This window comes from Scaptodrosophila lebanonensis, unplaced genomic scaffold (genome assembly GCF_003285725.1).
Source record: "Scaptodrosophila lebanonensis strain 11010-0011.00,11010-0021.00 unplaced genomic scaffold, SlebRS2 tig00000043-arrow-pilon, whole genome shotgun sequence".
Classification (NCBI taxonomy): Eukaryota; Metazoa; Arthropoda; class Insecta; order Diptera; family Drosophilidae; genus Scaptodrosophila; species Scaptodrosophila lebanonensis.
The window spans coordinates 5,203,364-5,226,218 of NW_022060545.1; the positions used below are offsets into that span (position 1 = coordinate 5,203,364).

A 22,855-nucleotide genomic window follows, 5' to 3' on the forward strand; every position below is an offset into this window, starting at 1 on the left:
TCTGATATTTAATATCTCTAATATCTTTCCACAGTAGTTGTGTGGAATTTCTATGAAAACCTTTACAATTGTAAGCCAATCAGTTAATATTGATTAAAAACCTCTACCTAGAAGAATTGATTATCCGATATATAATAATATTATTCAATTAAACAATAGTTAATTGAAGCTCCAGTCCTGACTCTTGTATCTCCCTTAAAATCATTCAACCAAAACTTGGCAGCACGAATCGCTTTTATAACAGCTTTATGATAAAGTGCAAAGATTTTGATAAAACTTATAGTGTGGGATTTATAAAAAAAAGTGTACAGATAACCTACAATTTGGTTTTGGTACTAAGATTGGTCGTTTTTATGACAGCTATATGTTATGTTATGTGAAGTGATTTTGAAGATACTTCAGAAAATATTAGGCACTGCAGAAAACTCAAAAATACCAGCTTAAGAAGTATTTATCATTAAAAAAAGTCATCTTACTAGAGTGTTTTTTGCACCGATCGTTCCCATGGCAAGTATATAAAATAATAAAAATATATATGTTCGGTAACAAACTTGCTCTCCGTATTATAAGACCAGTCTTCATAACAAGCTTGGTCTCCCTAGCTGTTACGCACGAAAATGCGGACATATAGTATGTATCTATATCGCCTCGTCTCGCTATGCTGATCATACATATATTATTAACTAGGGGCTGCCGCGCCTCCTTCTGCCTGTTACATATGCTTGGTATTTGACTTTCTAGTACACCTTTGGGGCCTGCGTGAAATAATTGAAATCTGTAGCCTAAATCTAACCCTGCGTGAAAATATTTTCTTATCTGCTGCTTGTAAACTAAATACCTTTCCTACTCTGTTTGTAAAGCTCTAATAAAAACTGTGACTACACATGGCTGTGAATCGGGACATAGCTGGCCGGATAGGAAATAAAATTTCCCCAATGAGTCGGAGGCGTTGTTAGATATTAATGTAATTTTGTTAGATTTTAAAGCGTTTGTATTTTTTTCATTTACACATAGTATAGTATGTAGATATGTCGATCGCCTACAATTGTCAACTTATTTGCGTAAAAATACTAGTACTAGTGCTCTAGGTCGAGGTTTTCAAAACAGTTGCTCTGACCTCTAAGCAGCATTGCGCCTCCAACTAATTTTAATACAACATTGTAGCATTGGAAAATTCTACGCTTATTTTTTAATAAAATATTAACATTTTTATTCAGTTCGGCTGCTCTGTAAAATGTACAGGCGAACAATTATTTGGCAATATCCTGAACCACCATTGCTATTATTAAAATATCGGATTATCGTTTCTATATTGGAGGGGTTGAGATAAAAAAGCAATTGATTCGGGCTTATTTATATTTTGAATACATTATGAATATTTAATTATTTAACCCATACTGTTGTATACGTTTTCTTTGCGCTACGAATATTTCTTAAATTAAATCTTATTTACTTTTTCTGATTCGCTTCCCTCTCACTTATCGTGCCAGCAGCATAGAATTTCTTTCTGCTTAGCTTGCGGCTTATCGGTAAACGCAAGTTCTTTATTTACTTCCTCAATTAGTCGATGCTTATGTACTTCTTCAGATTAATTTGAATTTAATGGCACGTGCCGTCGTCTTAGAATTTCTCTTCTCAAACAAAGTTGGCTGTCAAACTTGCTGATAAATGACACATAACTACATACGAGTACATACATACATACATATGTATATACAAGTATGTGTGTATAAGTTTGTCAAATTGGCTTGTCAGCAAAGAAAGGGGAGAAGAAACACACACAGAGATAGAGAGAGAGAGAGAGAGAGAGAGAGAAAGGGAGAGATATTAGAGATGTGTGTTCTACATTCCTCATTAACCCGAATGCTTGCCATTATGCTAGTCATAATCAAATCAAATATTTTTAGACGCCAAACAAAACGGAACACAAATAAAAGTCATGTGGCTGACAAGCCTTTGTTTTAACGAGCGAACTCTGCAAAAAGCACTTAAATAACCACAAAAATTCTATTCAATTTTCTATTATCTCACATTTTTGCCGACGCGTTTTGTTTACTTTTTCCTAGCCTTCTCGCAACGCTCAATTCAACAAATGACACAAAAACAGCAACAGATATGGCTGCAAAAAACAGTTAATAATTAAAAAGAGCGTGAAATATCCATGGGTAGAGAGCAATTGGCTGCTTGCTGGGGATGGACAGAGAGAGATAGGGAGAGAGACAGGAATAGAGAGAGAGTGAGATCACGCACAGAGCTTGTGCTGTGGGGGTCAGCAAATGGATGGTCATGGTCCGACAGGCCAGTGCCCGCTGGCCATTCGCTGGTTTCTGTTGCCTTTTTTGTGTATTTCGCATAAGTTTATGGTCGACAACAATAATGAATAAATAACAATAATAAGCCAAAGAAAATAGAAAACAAGAATAGGTATAAAAAAGGTTAGCAAAATTGCCACAAAAATTGAACAAAGACAGTAAGTTTGATTAATGGGTGGCATACCCAGGGGGTAAAAAAATAGAAAATTGCCATAAAGGCAAGAAGAAAATGTTTAGTAAAAACCTTGTCTTGTATATACCTACCTAGAGAAAAGTCATTATTATACAAATATATAGGCGGGAGGTAATTAGAAAACAGTGATATAATGGTCTTCACTAGTAGTGGTGGTTTTTTAAAATAAGACATATTCCATTTACTGTTATACCCGTTTAAATAGTTTGTTAACTTAAATTAGATTTATTTATTAAAATTATAGAGATTTTCTGATTTACTGCAATGCCGGTTGAAATGGTTTGTCAACTTGAATTAAATGTATTAATATTATTATTCTTTTTTTTTAAGTGGCTTCTTTGAGGAACTCTTTTTTATTTATTAAATTTTCTATCAACAAATCAAAATTTTCCTTTCTAAGACCAGGCTATCAAGTTTTTTAAATGGTTTTTTATACCTTCCGAGATCCTTGATTCTTATCTATATTCATATAGATGGACGAAGAAGCGGACTTGGATATATCCACTCGTCTTGTCAAACTAAGTATGTATACAAAAGTAGAATATACTTTGCAGGGTCTTGTTTTTTTCTGTATTACTTACATTCGCAGTTACCCTTTGGGGTACACATATTTCGCATTCTACTTAATTTAGCTAGCAGTCTTGTATTAGTTATCGAATATTACCATCACATTTTCATGTTATAATAATTTGTAAGCATTTAGCATACTTTTTGGTTCTTAAAACAGTTTCAGGAAAATTTAATAAAATGAAGCGTGCTTTAAAATCGTTCGCTTCGCAACACATTGCTTTTAAGTATCTTTAAAGTACCAATTATCACTCAGCTTTCATAAAAAACCTGATAAAATGTTAATGAACGTTGCATTAAAAATACAAGTTCAATAAAAACAATAAAATAAAATTTAATTAAAATTGCCCAGCAAAACCAACAAAGAGCAATCAACGGCCACATTAAACGAGAGACCCGGGACGGGCAGAGTGATGGACGTTCCATCAGAAGTGATGTCAATGGATTTACTTTTTTGCAACTTTAATGAACACGTTCAAATGAACTCTGTCAGCCGCAAATTTCATATTAATTTGCGCCACTTGGGCACCAACAGCTTTTCAGTTTCACACGCCGTCTTCCACATCGCACAGTGGGTCTTCAGTGGGTAGAAGCGTAAATTGCTATAACTTACTATATATATATACTATATATACAAAAAAAAAGTATATTTAAACTGATCGAAGATATAACATTCATCCATTTTTAAACCTCTTAAGAGTGCCAATGCATACAAACAGTTCTTGATTTGTCAGATGTCAGGAGAAGAGGCAAATAGGAATTATATAGATATTAAAGCAGCTAAATCAAGCGTCCAAATTGTTCTATGCACATATTCAATTTCGAATAACTATTGAATTACTTGGTTTACAAGTTTTTTATGAATCTAGTATAGATAAATGAAATTATACAATGAAATAGGTAACAATTTCAATTCCGCACAATTTTATTTTTTATATAAAATAAAATTTTAATTGCATCATGTTTACTTTAAGAACGCTTTGGCTTCTGTAAAAAAGTAATGGCTTGTGTATAAAAGTAAAACCACAGTGCAAAAAGGGAAAAGATTACTCGATAGTTGAATAGGTCTCTTTTGTTTGTATTCTAACTAGTTAAGTGTAGGAATTGAAAAGGGGACCAATTGTAAGGGATGCTACATTTTAAAAGTTTCCTGCTATATTTTATATACTCTCGTACATTACTTATCTAGAAATGTCTTTACATTTCACGTCGAAACATTTGCCAATTCACTCTCAGTTTATTTAAATTACTGATATTTAAAAAAAAATGTCTTCACAATAGAAATCTTTTCAGAAAGGTTGTTCCCTTCAACAAGATCAATTTTGATTTTCGTTTCAACGTTTTCACCTCTTGAGTACAAGTTTAGGTTCATTTGAACCAATATTTAGAGAAAAAAAGATTTGATAACAGAAATGTTCCCCAAAAATAGTGATCCCTCCACAAGAAAAGATATTAATTTATCGATCGTTTCCAACGATTGCAGACCACGGTGCATCGAAGCCACAAATCACACACAGTAGCAGCCAAGGCAGAGTAGTTCAAAGTTTGCTCGTTTAGGGCGAGAGCCAAATGCAATTAAAAAAAGTCAGGCAGTTCATTTTAAAGCTGACCAACTAACCTACTGCCAAACGCAGGCATAGCAGGCAACAGACCAGTGAATACGAGCAGCAACTGCGGAGGAGACAGCGCTAGCGCCTGCTTGACATGCCAACAAATGGCAAACAAACTAAAGCGATTTTCATAGAGTGTGTCGGAAAAACAATTTTCCAACTACACACTTACATATGCAAACAAACAAAGCAGCGCAGGGGCGGTAAATGCCACTATGCATAGCTGGCCAGCATATTTTTGCATTTCCTGTAGTACAAATATTTCCATGTAGCAGCAACATGGCAGGCCAACCAACCCACCCACAAACGGCAACAACTCCTCCGCAACTCAAACCCGCGACTGGCAACATTGTTGCCGAAACTTTTGCATAGCGCGCCAAAATAAACAATAAGAGAGCGTTGGTAAAGTTTTTATTTTCCTTTTGTTTCTTTTTTGATTCCCTTGTGCATGTGTGTCTGCGTGTGTGTGTGTGTGTGCGCACAGCTGTGTAAACCAAACAAATAAGAGGCAAAGAGGAGTGTGGCCAGCACTAGCAGCAGCACCACCAACAACAACAACAACTCCTCGTCGCGGATAAACAAAGAACAAACAATGTAATGGCAGAGGAGAGCAGAGAACTACACGCACAACATTGTTGATAGCACCGCACGGCTGGCCGCAATCCAACCCGATCCAGACCTAGTCCCACAACAGCCCCCCGGCCAATGCAGCAGCCCACAACTACAACAATAAGAGCTGGCAAAGAAACAACAGCTATAAACCAGAACAATGCGACATGTTGCGCTTGAAAGGTTTGCAAGTCCCGCAACCAAGGTTGACCTTTGAATGTGGTTCGTACAATGGTGTAGGTCGGATGTATGTATGTGTCTGCCTGTCCCTCTGTGTGTGTGTGTGTGTGTGTGTGTGTGTGAATGTGCGGGCATTTGGAGCTTGCCAGGAACTCAGTTGATGTTGCTTTGTTGCCGGCTCTTAGATAATTTGACTGCCGTGTGCCATGCAAAAGGGCAGATAATGAGTTGAATTAGTGTTGGGATAGTGAATAAAAGTTTCCATATAAAATGGAAAACAAGCTAAGGATATATGGGCTGTAATGTCGTAAAGCAAAACTTCATATGGCTATATAATTCCAAGATAACTGCTTAGATAATAAACCCTAAATTAGAAGCTGTTATAGGGGCACAAGCATAATGTTCATATAAGTGCGAGCAAGTTAGGTTAAAAGAAATTATTTTTTATAGTTAATGTTGTTGTAGAATTGAAAAAAGGCGTTAGTAAATAGATACTTAATTAAATGTTTAAGTGTTGGTTTTATAAAATAAATAAATAATTTAATTAAATTTACATAATAATTATTAATGCTCGTATTTTAAAAGTAATGAACAAAATTATTAAGTATTATTAAATATATTAATGTTATTTTAACACTGAATAAAGAAATGTTGGTACTTCTAATCCATACTGCCCTTTGCAAATATTTCAATACTCTATCTATTTTCATCAATTAAATATAATGTTACTCAACTGTGCCAGAAAATGACCTTAATATTCGCATAAATATAAAAAGTTATATATAGGATTCAATATTTTATTGAACTGAAAGATCAAGTCGTCTTCAAGCACACTTTGCAAATAATGTTCCAGTAACTTTTAACTTACACTTCAACTCCAAATATAGTTTAATGACTTTGGAGGGTTGAATTTGTTATGTAGAAGGTGGGAAAAGATCCATATCCATATTCCTAGATATTGGATGTTTAAAAAATCTACACTTTCCAATAAAAAAGCATTTTTTTTATATATCTTAGACATGCTTTTAAATTAAAATTCTGGCTAAAAAAGTATAGACTTGAAAGAAACGAATAGACGTTTTTACGGATTGTTTCAAATTGTCACAAAATTTGACATCAAATAATTATACAAGTATATCAAAGTTACAAAAAATAAACATGTAGTGGAAAACACTCATTGCAAATTTATAAACTAAAGGAAAAAGTAAATGAAAAGATTGCGCAGCGAAATGAAAACTTACCAAGTCAGCTATCGCTGTGTAAGTAGTAAGCAGCAGAAAAAATGCTCAAAGTTTTCTTAAAAGTTTGAATCAACTTCAGTTTATAATTTTGTGTCAATCATCCGTTTGTTATATTATTACACACTCAGTTTTAATTAATGGGAGTTTAATGACGCTGCTAAGGTGCTGATTAAACGTCAGTAACAGCTGCCTTTCTTTTTAGCTTAATGCTGCAAGCAAACAAAGCTCAGTTTTGGCGGCCAGTAATAAATAATTGTTTATAGCTTGAACGAGAAATCGATGTGTCAATCAATGACTTTTATTGACGCACACTCACTGGGGTATTGGAATGGTTCAACGCTTTATTGAATTGTAAAACCACGACCTAAGACCTCATAAATTTATTAAATTATTTACGTTTCGGAAACGAACATAAGAAATTGGTACATACATTTCATGGAATAGGCATTCAAAATGAAGACTTATGAGCTCGATTCAAGTAATTTTGAAACATTTAACAATAAAACATTACAGTTTAAAGAAAAATTTGAAAAGGGAGCTAGGCAAATTTGCTGGATACAGTAAATAATGCTTAACGATTATTGTTTTAATTTTTTGTTAATATTACGACACGAAGTAAGTCCATAATTCGCTTTTCAAATTATCGCAGCACTTCACTAACCAATATCTTAAAGCCCCCAAGCCCCGACGTCCGCAAACGCATCCAGAATATAACCAGAGTATAACAAACGAGAGCCCATTGTCAACGCACATAACAAACACTTTATGGGCAATAAACCTTTATATATATTGCCCAATATTGCTTATCATTATCAAATAATTAAAAAAAATACTGTTGGGAAGGGAAAACCCCTCACGATAAAAAATCATTGAACCACCAACGCCCTTCGCTGTCGTTCGTATGGCATTTTGCAAAATAAAATTCATGAAAAACATGTTTGTTTAACAAAGTGGTTTTCGCCACCTCGTAAAAATCGCAATACGCCAAAACAAAAGATACAATAACAACAAAAGCAACAGCTGCAGCAACAACAATAAAGCGCCAAAGCAGCCATTGGAGCGAGCAAATTTCCGCTGCTTGCGCTTTTCACTTCCAGCGCGGCATCAGTATTCGGGCGGCTACAACAAAAGTAACGCAAATAAATAGCGCACAAAGCAAAATGTAAATAAACAATGCAAGCTACGTCCTCTGGACCTGCAAATACAAGTAGTCAAGTGTGTGTATCTGTGTGTGTTGTCGGTGGGAGGAGGGGGAGGGAGAGATGCTATCCCCAGAGAAACTCAACTTGTTTGCCACCCAACTGCAACCGAAAACTTGTTGGCAAACTTACTAGCGACAACAGTAAGTAGAATACCGCAGATAAAGGATGAAAAAGTGCAAAAACGAAAATACTTCAGGGATGGTGTAAAGTGAAAGACAAAAGCAACAATAACAAGCATAATGATGGCAAGAGCAACAAAAATTACAGTCAAGGCAATGGCCAAAAACAAAAAAACAATATCATGCGCAGCCATATGAAATGGAGCAAATCTTTAAGCGCATGGCCAAATCACGAAAGTAAGACTTTTAAGGGGTGGGCGGGGTGGTAAACAAAACAACAATAATAGTTGCGAGCACAACAAGCGATTGATAAAGCCGTGCGGGCAGGAAACAGGGCGGGAGGCATGATTGTGCAACGCAAACGCCGACGGCATCTGTAACGGCAAACGGCAGAACATTTCGGAAACAATTTTAAGGCTATAAAAGTTGATGTGGCAGCAGTAAAGGGACGTCCTCGTGCCAAGTTGCTGGGGGAACTAGCCTGTAAGGTGAAAACAGTGACAGCCAGAGACGAAGTTAAGGCTGAGGCTGAAGTTCAGACAGAGACGCAGCAGCAGAAGCAGCAGCAGCAACAACAACAACGACAAAATGAACGGGCTGCTTCGATGCCGTCGCCAGCAAACACGCAAACAAACAAATAAACATTAAGCAGCTGTTCATCTATCTATCTCTGCACGAGAGAGAGAGCAAGAGAAAGATACAGAGAGCAAGCAAAAGAGAGTGAGAGGCAGAGCAGCATTAAATTGCTCTCTTTGCCGGCTTTCTATACAATACATATTATCAATCAGTGCATTCTGCAGTAGTCACCGTGGTCATCACAATATAACTATTGTGCCAAATATTTTGAGACATGCGTACCTACAAGATTATTTCCGGTGCGAACGTTTAATGCATAATATTCTTATGCATATGTAGGTTCATAGGACAAACGAATTATTGAATTTCATTGCCTTATTATCATATCTACAGGTGCCAACAATGTTATAAACTAGTTTCAAGTTAAAATTTGGTCTCTGAAAAAGACTGATTAAGTGTTCTATTAATATTATTTATAATATTTAATTAATATTACTTATCCCTCTTTTTTTTGAACACAAAAAATGCGTCTGTTATATGATGCTATCCTTATTCTTATTTACTGTTAGCATGGTTTGTAACTGTCCTATGTGAAAAGTAATCGGTTCGACTTATTGCACAATTTTATTTTGCTAACCTTGAACACACGATTTAAATTAGTCTTAGTTCTATGTGTACTAAGGCCAAAAAGCGAATTTTATGCCACAGACATTGCGCACAAATTTTTAAAAATCTGTAGCAAAATGAATACTGTATATTAATTAAAATCTGTATCAACAGCCCTCATTTGTTGATTAATAAATAAAATTAATAATTAATTACCAAATAGTAATGTTTATTCCCTAATATGTAAAAAGAAGATTAAAAGTTAACTCATATCACTTAATTAATGCCTTTAGAATCAATGTGGGGTGGCATTGAGAGAGAACTAACGGCACTTTGTAAAAACATAGAACATAGCAACGGTTTAGCGATGTTTTGCGTTCGTTTTCGTTCGCGTTGCTTCGTATCGCCATTACTTGTGTGCTCTCGCCCTTTTGCTCTCTCACACACTTGCCGCCCACTTGTCAGTCACTCATTCATAGCCGGCCACCCCTTGCTTTGGCAAGCCTGCCTATCTGCGCTTATTGGCAGCGGCGAATGTTTTGGGTGCAGGCGACGAAGACGACGACGATGATGATGACGCCGCTGCCGCTGTCGCCGTCGCCGCCACCGTCGACGACGCTGCGGCATTTTGGCCACGGCTTTGGTGCTTGGCCATATTTCAACGGTTTTTAGTGTGCGTTCAGTTCAGTTTCAGTTCCGTTGCTGCAGCGCCAGCGACGAAGAGCGGCGTGTGCGCTTTAGCTTCACAATTTGATTGTTTGTCGGGCATTATTATACTCGTATACGTACATATAGTACGTGCGCGAGATATTTCACGTCGCAATTATTTCGCCGATACAACAATTGTCAAGCGCGCGCACTCTTCAAGACGACTGCAGACGCTACTATTTTTACTATTACGTATACGCCGCGTGTCGTGCCGCTGCTTTTTGAATTGCAATTTATTTGACTTGTGTCACAGGCATGCCAAATATGCAATGTACAAATGTAAATGAAAATGAGCAGCAAGTCATAACAAAAAGATGAAGCGACGACAACAACAACAACAACAAAAGCAGCAGCAGTAATATCTAGCCAAAGAGCCAAATAGCAACAACTAAAAATCAACGTCGATAAGACGACGTGCTGCGTATAAATTCTAAAATATTGGCAAAAAAAGAAGAAGGAACACAACAAAAAATATAAAATTATAATTTTTTATTTTTTTTGCTATCGTTTGTTTGCTGCCTCTCCACGTGATGTGCGCGGCATAGATAAGGAAAGGTAAAAGTAGTAGATTGTTGTTGTTAAATAGGCAAGCAAGCGGTATACGGGACGTATGCTTGATATGAGTGGGCTTGTGCTTGCGTGTTGGTATCTCTGTGTAAGGGGATGTGGACGTGGAGGCGGCGGCAAAGGCGGGCCAAGTGTGTGAAGGTAAATAAATAAAAGTAAATTTGAAATGAAAATTGATTTAAAAGTGACAATATACGAGAAATTCAACAGAATCAAATGCAGCTACAATTAAATTAAACCGAGAATCTTGACATTTGCAAAGAAGAATTCAATTCGATGTAAATATTCAAATACTAACAACAATCAATTGAAAATAAATTGATTCAACTAATCACTCACAGACCTTTAGGGAAAGAAAAGTGAAATTTAATTACATTATAAGCAGCTGCAATGGAAAGGAAATTTTACAAGGAAAACTATATAAAGTATCTATTATTCAACTAATAGAATTTCCTGGCATTATCTTAATTCAATCCCATTAAATTATATTGTGAATATTATTCCATTTATTGAAAAAGTTCAGTTTTTCTGTGCTTTGACTTCATTTTATTCACTTTCTCTTTTCATTGATGAACTATTCAACTTATCCAGAGCTTATTTCGTTTATAATCGGTTTAAGTAATTAGTTCATTTGTTCTTTCATTTTCCCTGCCGTGATTTACGAAAAAGAAAATTCATTTTCTCAATACAAATTGTGAAATTAAACATTAAATTAAAAAATAATAAAGGTCAACGTAAAGGACTACTGAATAAAGAGAAATATATGTCAGTGAATGAGCATTACTCTGAAAAAATGCAATGATTTTTAGCTGCAGATAAAACTACAATTAACTTGAACATATAGTTTTTAAAATAGCAAATTAATATCACTAGTACTTAACGCAAATCCACCGCTCTCAAAAAATGATTTCTTTATAAGAAGAAGCAGCATATACGAATTCTAGAAAATACAAATATACCCTCTACCTGAAGGGTAAAAGGGTCTATTGTTTTATGGAGAATGTAAATAACACATTGAAGAAGACAGGGCAGATCCCTCAAAGTATATATTCCTGATCAGTTTAAATAGACAATCGGATATAGCTAATTCATATTCATCAAGTATAAAAGCTAGGGCAACCGAATTTGTTATTTATATATATGTATTTTAAATATTTTAAACTCGAACTCATGTCTCATTGTTTTCTATTACAGAAAAATTTGCCGGCAATTATTGGACATTATAGTAATACTAATGCGAGAGTTGAAAACTCTCTTTGCAGGCGCAAATGTAAAAAAAAGCTGGTAAGGAGCTGAACTTTTTATTTTTATTCGGACGTAATTATTAAAGAGTGAATACAAAACATATTTTAAAGTTTTAAATCATTAAACAGAGACAAAAATAAAAACGGAAAAAGATCTCAAATGCTTGGCTAAAGATATTACTTAAAGAATTCAGCAAACTGTTGCAAGCAACGGTGAAGTCAAAAGAACCGAAATGTGGCAACAATGAACGATATTGAATATCTTCATCAGCTTATTTAGAAACGGAAAATGCACAAACTTGTCCATTATTGTCGAACAATAAAAGTTCAATTGTCCGAACTTTCAAAAATTGCAAGAAACACAATAATAGCAATAACAAGCAGAGAAGCAAGAATAACTTTTTTTTTTCAATCAGACGCCAGCCAACACGCCCCTAAGGGCATGTGATGTGGGTGTTCAGCTAAACAAAGCTACTCACATGAATCGTAATCGCATGTCTGTGTTATCCCTAGTATATATGTATATGCATACATGTTTAAATACATATGTATGTATATGTATAAGTATTTGTGTGAGTGGAAGTATGTATATGCTGACTTTGGCAAGGGCCATTTTTTTTTATTTACGTCCGCAATTCCTACTGACAGCACCATAATTTATGGGCCACTTATTGATTACGCAGCAAGTGAAGCGGCCAGCAGGGCAAACGAATGTTCTTAGCTCAGGTAAAGTAAAATCGTAAGGTGGAACGAGCATATGAAAAGCCACTTGATACGAATATAGGAACGAGAAACTTCTCGACTTCTACCGCTTAAGGTAGGAATTCTTTGGCTTTAAGTTCATCCCAAAATTAGGCAACACTTCTGACACATCGACTAAAAATCTGTGAAAGGCATAAGTTAGTCTGCATTTTGGTTCTTTGGCAATACGCCGAATAAAACCACTCAACTACTCCCCTTTTTGCCGGTCTCTCTCTCTCTCTCTGTCTGCACGCCCCCTGAATTGGACCGCGGCAGCCAAGCGGAAACGGTCTGTGCCAGCCGCTGTCTGCTTCCGGCTATTTCCGCTTGTCGCAAATTTCGCAATTGTTGCAATTTGTTGTTGTAGTTGCGGGCTCTGCCCACAAAATGGCCAACTGTTTTGGGCTAATCTGCTGCCAATTTGTAACCCGTTTTGGCAACGTTTCGCCATTGTTTATTAGCCATTCCATTTTTCCTCTCCAGCCATTTTAATTGCATTTTTTTGGGTCGTCGTTGTCACTTCAATTTAAAGGCTTAAAGTTGTCCCCGCTTTTTTTTTCGTATAGACTTAAAGCCTATTTTTGTTTTGCATTTGGTCTGAGCCGCTTTCTTTTATTTATGTTGGATTTGAATTGGACGGGATTTGCATATTTTCTTGCTCTGCACGCGTTATTATGCTAATTGCCTGCACGGAAAGGAATTGGCTCAGTGCTGTTCCAATTTGAAATCACATTGCGCTGCGCTAATTAGAAGCCTAGCAGTGCTTAGATATTTATGCGCAATGCGTTGAAGTGGTTGAGAGCTAAGAGCGAGCTAAAGAATTAACCGGCAAAATAAAATAAAAATAAACATATTGTGGAACGATAAAGGATATCCCACTTGGAGGGACTTGTAATTTGTAAAAGGAGAGCAGATTGTAGCAATTATTCATGTATACGGCTTAGGCCTGCTTTACATGAATAATTTTCTTTGTCCGGACCAAAACAAAAAGGCAACGAGACTGACTCTCTTAACCAAATGGCCAAGGATGGGGAACGTTTTCTTTGAACTTTGCACTTTGCAATATTTCTGTTTATAAACGACTAAAGTTTTTTTTTATTACTCTCGCCATAAAGTCTAAAGCCGTGCATTGTAAACTAAAATTTGTAAACTTCGTTTGCTTCAAATAGTTTGTAAATTTAAAACTTTTTGCACATAACGAGCAGAAAACTTATTAATTGTTAATCGTCTATAAACGTCATTTATGTTTTAAAGAGTCCATCTCACCCCAACTGCTTAAATATAGTTATACAAGTTGTTTCGTGCTAAGCTGAAAACGATGCTAAGAAAGCAATCAATTAATATTCAATTAAATGTTCATATACGAATAAGTAAATTAAAGCCGGATGCACCAAAAAGTCGAATGGCATATTAAATTATTGGGAAAATACATATATGGGTATTTCGTGCGTTTTTATTTGAAGTGAAATAATGGTTTTGTTTATTCAGAATATTATTTGATGCAATATCCGGGAGCTGTTGGAAGAAATTACTTTCCGATTGCCTATTCGACTTAAATTGCAGGCTTTTTCCGTATTTTGAAAACCTCATGTTAACACATAATTATTTACAATTCATACAAAGAGTTCTATTAAGTAGTGGTTTAATACGATTTTTAAAAGCAACTTGCTTTTAAAATTAATTACAATTAGAACAAGATATCTTTTTTTTTGCCAGTTATCTACGATTTGAATAACTTTTTTGTCTCGCTTTTTATTAATTATTAGATTAGATTATTTCAATTTATGTTCATTGTTGACATTTCTGTGAACAGTAAAGTACCGGACGTTATAACAACTTTATTAACCAAACAATTTATTCCTGTTATTCGTAGGCCAATTGTATATTTGACATGCAGTTGATTATATTTGTTCTATAATGAATAATCCTGTCTATAGACGCACTAGAAATAAAACCGCCCACCACTGATATGACATTCTAGGCAGGCGCAAATTTATTTTCAATCCCACATAGTATAGTATTAATACATTGAACTACATTTCTTTAGTTGATGTGGGTAGACTGTTTGTTAGTTTTATATGATAGTTATGGATAGGACACAAGTTCCAGTCGCCGGACTTATGCGAAGAGTTAGAAAGAAAGTACATACAATGCGCTGGAAAAGTCTACATTGCCACATAAAAATGTCCCTTATCGTAACGCTATAAACTTTTCGGCAATTGAGCAATGCGGCTGAAGCTTTAATAAAAATCAACAGCGCTTAAATACATTTAAAGTATTATCCACCCTAAATTAGTAATATTCTCGCGATTCATTCTCCCTCCACCGAGATCAAAAGAAATCAGCGAAGAATACGAAAAAAAAAAAAAAAGACACAGCCGCCATTATCTTTTATGTAGGAGCAAGAGGGAATAGAAATTATTACGCCATCAATGAAATGATTTAAAAATCGTTCATCTGTAAAAACGACATTGCTAAGCTCGCGCGCGATTCGTGGGCGACAAAAGCCGCGCGCACAAAAGCGTGCTATGACACACGCGAAAACTCATTTATCAAATGCAAGCCACCGCAAATTGACACACAAACACACACGCACACACACACACACACACAAGCACAACATTCTGTGTGAATGAGTGGCACCAACAACAATGTCAGCAACGGCAACAAGAACAACCGAGCAACAACATGAAATACATAAACAACAAACAAATGATTTAAATTAATCCACTTAAAGCCACTTAAAGCCGACGCCAAATGCCAACCACAAACGGAATCCATGATGGAGTGCAAAAAAATTAACTACCAAATGGCACTGGACAAGGCATTGTAAGGGGGCTGGATACAGAAAGGGGAAGTGGGAGGAGCGAGTCCACAAGCGCAACAATTTGTATCTGCACATGTGAAAATAAAATTGAAGAATGTTAAATAAAACGAAACTTTGTGAATTAAGCCCATCAATAGAGCGCAGGGCGGCTGGCATGGGCGTGGCATTAGCATTGCAAGCTAGCACAAACACAAACACACTCATCCATTCACATACAGCAAGCCAAGCAAATTGTTTTCAATTTTCAATATAAAGCCAAAGCATGCCGACAATTTCCAAAGGGGGGTTGGCGACAATGTTTGCAGTAAAAAAAAAAAAAATGAAAACAAGAAATGTGAGAGGCGCGCGCCTCAAATGTGGGTCACACTTGCCACCAATACTGGTATCAGCGACACCAAAAACAACAACAACAACAAGAACACCAGCAAACGACAACAATAACAAACACTATTGTCGGTTGTCAACGTAACGACCCGCTTTCAGACAACGCGCTGTAGGAGTTGGAGCAGGCAGAGGAGGAGGCGCTTGGTGGCCAAGTCGAGGCTAAGCTGCAACACGCGAGGTTCAATTTAGTAAAAACTACTTATAATCCTTTCTCGAATTGTTTGCTATTATTGTGTAGTGAACAAATTTATTTATTTATTCAATTTTGTAAAAACTACATACTTATAGTCCTTTCTCGAATTGTTTGCTATTATTGTGTAGTGAACAAATTTATTTATTTATCAAAGCAACTATTTGGCTTAGGATCCTACTACGGATTAAACTTAAGAGAAGAGTCGATACTGAAAACTAATAATTTACCTAAACTATTGTTGAGAAAGATTAGTTTAAATTAAACTTCTTCAAAAAATCTTGGTAACAAAGCTCTCATCTGCATAATCAAAAATAAAACGTTTAGTGATATATAGAACTGATTTTAAATCTCTTTCGCAACAACTAAGTCAACTTTTTCTTAACCTAAGCTCAAACAAAAATAAAAAAGCTTGTAAATATAATATGTATGCATATATGTAATTACTTACTATAAGACGTTAATATCTAAATCTAGCTTTAAGATAATCTATAGGGCATCCCTAAAATAATAAGGCAACGCATATGTATGTTCCAAAGAATAACGGCAAGAAAGAGTATGTAGTATGCAGTCTTTAGTTATTAAGAAGTGCAAAGAAAAGGCCTTTGATTACAATAAAGTATATCGCCATTGTATAGACACAATACACATTGTACTGGGACTTCCTGATACCTGCTTACATTAACAAAATTTTCAATTTTTTTTATTTGTGGGCTAAAAATTTCATCTCCATAATCATTATTATTATCATTATCGGTCTTGTTGATGCCATAAGCTGATCATTTTTAAGCCCACATTTTTCCATATGACCGGGAAAATTGTGAAAATTGATGCAAAGAAGATTAATTTTTTAAAATTTTTAGTGTTATTATCTACAGATTTGAATTATTGAGCCGATATTCCCATTATCTATGTAAATAGCTAACTGATAAGTAACAGAAGAATATATCTGAAATGGAAAACATGTCGATTATACACATTTTCGTTCTAACTTAGTTAAAATCAGCAGCCAGTTGCGCTTTTCATTTGCGAGTTTTCCGAACCGCATCTGATTGGGAAGTTGCGGAAGCAGAACAATTTTATTGTTTTCTTTTTAAATATGCGTTATAGTTGGTTCGAATTGGGCTGAGCTCGCCACTGAGAACGGAAGCTTTATTCTGCATTTAGCAGCTCGTTTGTAAAATTTGTAAATTGACTTGAAAAGATATTTAAGCGTTCAGAAGTTCTCTCTCTCTCTCCCTCTATAAATAATATCTACTCGTAACTAACTTTTTACATCGCCCTCGCACACCTACAAAGCACACACACACACACACACACATGTCAGCCGACTTAGTGGCAGCATACAGGGTAGTTGTGATTGTTTTTGTTGTTGTGAACGTTTAAATCAGTTTTCTTGGTTTTTTAACCGTTACCGCCCAAGCATTTTTATTGCTGCATCCTTGCAGTTTTTATAGACCTCACATCCGCACTTAGTTCGCCTGTTGTTTGTGTTTATATATATTTATTTTATTTTTTTAATATTATTTTTATTTTTATAGGTTTCTCTTTCCCGCATAGTCATGCTTTCTCTCACTTTGTAGTTGGTGCTGTCGGTTTAATGCGCTGCACGTAACTTTCGCACACACACATACAGGCACACACACATAGATAAATTCCTCATTGGGTCGGGTCCTGCCGCCCACACAATGACAGCAAAAGTGTTGTTGGAGGCATGCCGTCACGTGTGTGTGCGCGCAAATGTTTGCTTGTATGTGTGCTCGTATGTGCGCTTTCACACCCACTTGCAAATTGTTATTTACAGTTATTTTAGTGCATTGTGTCTGCCTGTGTGTGTGTGTGTGTGTGTGTGTGTGTGTGTGTCTTTATTCCACTGCTGGACTAAACGAGCTGAGGCTCAAACGGAAGTGAAATACGCGTCGTCTACTGCCGTCAACGTCAATTTAACGCTTTAAAGTATGCATGTATGTATGTATGTATACCATATATGTATGTAGGGTATTTAAAAAGTTCAAAGCAAAAAAGTTGACAACAACAGCAAAAAAGCGCCATTTTTTGTTTGTCTATTAAGAAGAAGCCATCGAAAAATGAATAACGCACGTTCTCATAGAGGAAGTGTGGATGTGTGGTTGTGTGGCTCATGCCACAGAAAATGAGCAGCCCCATTTCTGGGCAGAGTGGTGGTGGCATCTCTACGAGTATATATGTACGTGTGTGGCTCGGCAGAGCAAACGCTGTGACATGCTGTTAACAGAAGTTTTTCCAGAGTGTGTGCGGAAATTTTTGTCCCGCTCTGTTCGTGTCGCAGCCAAACAATTTGCCAGGAAGAAACTTGTTAGGGTTTGCGGACTGCCTGATTGTACAGAAAAAGAAGTAGAAGAGCACAAGCGCTATAGACACAGCAGAAGAAAAACGAAAAGGGCAGCTTCTTTTTTGCAGAAATGCTTTTATCTACTTGGTTGCTACAGCAATCGAGACCAAGTGCTTCAACAAACTCGTTTATATGTACGTGTGGCAAGAAAAAAACATTTAATTTGCAATACGGTTTTTACGTTCGGAAATTAGAGATACAGCCAAGTGCCTCTACTTGAGTGACATATTGGTAAAGAAGGGAAGTAGGATTCCAGCCACGCCGAAGGATTATCGAATAGGACATTTGCTGAAATTGCTTTTCATCAGAATTGACGGAACTGAACGACAACGCACATGGAAATACTTGACATCACACACTTGAGACCCACGTTGACAACCGCACAAGCAACTCACCCACACATGGGGCACAGTAACGACTTCCATGTCGAACAGCACTGATTGACAGTTTTTCGAATTTTAAAATTTATAAAATGCATTTGGTTGACAAGCACTGTTAGTTTCCTTCTCCAGCAGAGCAGAGCAACTATTCCCAAATGTGCATTGCAGTTGGTAGAGTGGAAGACCAACAAGTTGCTTGGAACGACCTGACCTCATTCTTTGAATTCTTAGTCCGGTTATGAAGTTGTCGAATAGCTCTTTAATTTAATTTCGAATCAGTCATATAGAAACCCTGTAGATGTGGCTTGCTTCAATTTCTTTTAAAGATTTATTTTTGAAAAAATTGAAAAATTTCAAGGCGTATATCATACAATTTAATAGTTTTCCTAACTAGGACAGATCTTGAATTAAAGATTTACAAAAAAATATTTTGTTGATAAAGTTTTTAATGAAATGTGCCCTTTAAACTTAATTTTTTCCAATCAGGATGTTGTTACTGAACGCTAATTGAAATCAATTTCTCTTTTAAAATTAAGTTTGATATTATTATTATTATTTTTTTTTTAATTTTAAAAAACTTCCATAATATCTTTCAGAAGTGCCATGATCTGCACAGAATATGATACCAAGATTTGAAAAAAGCTTACGCAGCTTAATAAATTGGTCTTCAAAATGAACGCTTCAGTTAATAATAAATCGCATTCTACCATATAAACAATGCATTTATAGCGCTGGAAATAGAAAAAAATAGTGAAGCGTTAAATTGTCTGCAGCATCTTAAAATTTAATTTCTTGCTCGTAGCTCTTGATGATATTTCTGGAAATTAAAAACAAACCTTTTTTGTTTGCTTTGCAAAAGTGTATTTTGTACCAATTTTTTACTATACCTTTATAAAAGCAAATATAATAAAATAATGGTTTAAAAAAACAGGCTGATGAGAAGTAAATGTGTATTCTCAACAATGAGGCATCGTTAAAATTTAATAATAAAATCCTTTATTGTCAAGGGCCAATATATGGATTGTAAATTCTTAAAAATAATAATAATAATTAATAATATAATAATTAATAATTATATAATAATTAATACATTAATTAATCGTACATACTCCAATTTTTGTTTGCTTTTCAAAAATATATTTTTTACAAATTATATACAATACGTTTATACAAGTACATATATTTAAATCATACACACATCGTTGGACTTTAAATTAAAAATGCTTTATTGCATCAGTTGTGAACTCCCATTTCAAAGTTAATATGTATCTTATTATCTGCTCTCCAAAAGAATCAATATATGCTTTTTTACGCACTGGCAGGCAATAAGTATAATACGGAGTACATACTCCAATTTTTGTTTGCTTTTCAAAAATATATTTTTTACAAATTATATACAAAAGCAAACATATGATGATGCATCATTGAAATTTAATAACAAAATCCTTTATTGTCAAAGGCAATATATGGATTGGGAATTCTTAAAAAGTGTTTGCTAATAATATTTCTTTATCGAAATGAACCTTAATTGTGGATTATCTGCTCTGCAAAAGAATAAATATATGTTTTTTACACACTGGCAGGCAATAAGTATGATAAGAGTCAAGCTTTACTCCAACATGTGTGGAAAAACGTAGGGCAGGAACCAATGTTGTTGCTCAAACTAAAAGCGTAGCAATTCAATCAACTTAATAGACAACTGGAGAGCTCTAAAGTGAAGTCACCTTTGTGTGCACGGTGCCTCCAATCCAAAGTCTATTCTCAGACCAGCCCAGCCCAGCCGAGTCCAGAGCAGCTCGTTGTTTGCCATTGACTGCGCGTGCCAAAGGATGTTACTCTGTTTTCTGTGCAAGTAGACTTTAGGCTCCAATAAGCTGTCCTAAACCCTTTTTGTGCCGCAGTCGCAGTCGCTCTCTCTATATATAAACACAGTAGCTGGCTCGCCGGCACACGCACACAGGAATTTGTTAGGTTGTACGTACTTAAAAGCCAATTACGTGCTTAAATGCCTTTTTGAGGCCGCTGTTCATAAGCCCTACCGGTGCGAGGAGGCAGCAAGTGGAGCATGTGAGCGAGAGAACAAATGAACCGCTCATAATATTTATAAGATCACGTGTCCAATTATTAAGCCACTAAATAAATAAATAGCGGCATTCCAACACGTGCCGTGACCATTCTCCATATATCCTCACAACGCCGGCAACTGTTTTCCGTGTTTTTTTAATTTTATTTTATTTTTATTACGAATCTGTGGTCGTGTGTGTGTGGGCGGCTCTGCCTAGTCCATGGCGATGCGGCCAAGCCTCTGTTTGGCATTTACGACCAGCAGTCTGAGCATTTATATGAACTCTCTTCATTCGCTTCAGTCGCCCGGTCAACCGCACATAATAAGCTCGCACAGAGTACGAAAATGTAGTACATTACTCATACGCAGCGTTGGTCGGCATCAATAAATACAAGATTACGCATACGCTGCGTGTCCGTGTCGGGCATTATACGTGAGACCAGATAAATCGTTTGACCATTCGGACCAGCCAGCATTTTATAGAATTTAATTAATCACACAAATGAGTCGCGTCCAGTCGTTGCGTCAAATCCTTGGACAAACTTTGTTTTTGTGCCACCCAAGCGACCTGCCCTCATTGTCTCGGGCGATAAAAATCGCGCAATTAGCTGGCGTTGATTTTGCCACAAGCCATATATTAAAATGAAAGCGAGTGCCCACAGCCCACAACGCCAACGACGTCCTAATGCTCTTTGTGAAAGCACTGGAGCGCAATTTTAAAAAATTAGTCTCCACGACAATTCAATGCGGTCTAATGACATTATTACCAATTAAGGTCGGGGTGTCATTTCAAGCTTATTAGCCCCAAAATACAGACGCTGTAAATGTAATATGATTTCAATTATATGCCAATATAATTTGCGGAATTGCAGTTTCTTTTCTCCGCGCTCTTTCCAACTCTTAGAGTCACTTTTACTGATAGAAGGAATGTTAATATGATCTCTTCTTTACACTTTATTCTGCTAGTGCAACTTTATTTTACTAAAATAATTCTTCGCTTTTGTACTCAGAGTGAATTACAGCGAAGTTTATTTATTTGACCTGCTTGATCTATCCATCTCTTTACAAGACTACTTAGTTACCTCCAATAACGATCCATATTTGTGGCATACCTCAAGAATATAATGTTGTTTTTAAATTGATTCATTATTTTGATTTAGAATTTATAGGTTTTCTAAACTTTTTACTCAATTATTTAAAGAGTATTAAAATTCTTGAGCTTATACTAGTATCTACCACACTATACTAATAGATTTTGCTTTTCTAAAACAAGCAGCTCTTCAGTTCCCAGACAGAACGATTTCGTCTTTTATCGCAATTTCTCGTAGGTCCCGTAATTATTATAATATTTTGTCTTTTTGTTATCCAAAAAAAGTTTCCTCATTCACAAGCTCTGACTAGATGGCTTATTATTATTAATAATCATATTAACTATACTCAAAAGATATTTGCAATAGTTTAACTATTTGAAATCACAGTTCTAAATATTCTATCTAACCCAAATGTACATCAGTTAAGCATTTGCATTTATTTTATAAACGTTTTACTTTATAAGACATTTTTTCGTAAGGATCAAGTGCAATTGGTTTAATGATTTAGATGAAAAATGAGAAATGAAAACAAACAAATGAAACAAATTAAGAGCATACATTTCAGAACCCTTAAAGGGTATGTCGAGATACAAGTTTTGTTTGTTTTGCCGTGTTTAGCCCCCTGGGATAATTCAATGTACCCACATTTATTTAATAAAGTTCATAACTAGCCCTCTTACGTAGCTTAATATATGCCAGACAAACACATACAAGTATATATACATACTATATACACACACAGACACACACACACACAGAGAAACAGTGAGGTGGAATGGACGACCTTATGGCCCCGTCTAATTTACTGGCCCGTTGGCAATCGGGGCACTGAATATAATTCACTTGCGCAGGTTGGTCGTGTACGGACGGAGCTCCGAGCGTTTAAATGGAGGTGCAAATTAAATCAACATGCATATCCGTTTGACACCATTTCGCCAAATACAGTGCAGAATGGAAACATACTATATACACACACACACACACACAAATGTATATTTAGTAATACATTTTCCACACATACAACGCCACAAAATGGCGCACGTTGCAAATGACCGAAAATGCCGTAAACAGC

General features: G+C 35.9%; 1 protein-coding gene across 4 annotated transcripts in view; it reads left to right on the plus strand.

Annotated features, from left to right (window-relative positions):
• LOC115622882 (protein phosphatase 1 regulatory subunit 16A) overlaps positions 1–22,855 on the plus strand; it is a 53,743-nt gene that overhangs the window by 11,693 nt on the left and 19,195 nt on the right. For 2 of the 4 annotated variants that reach the window (XM_030516976.1, XM_030516977.1), the window contains exon 3: positions 11,685–11,774. The gene's annotated coding sequence lies outside the window, so the exon portion shown is untranslated. Of the gene's footprint in view, positions 1–10,425; positions 10,632–11,684; positions 11,775–22,855 lie in introns of those variants that run through there. The other 2 variants (XM_030516975.1, XM_030516979.1) reach the window with 2 other exon arrangements.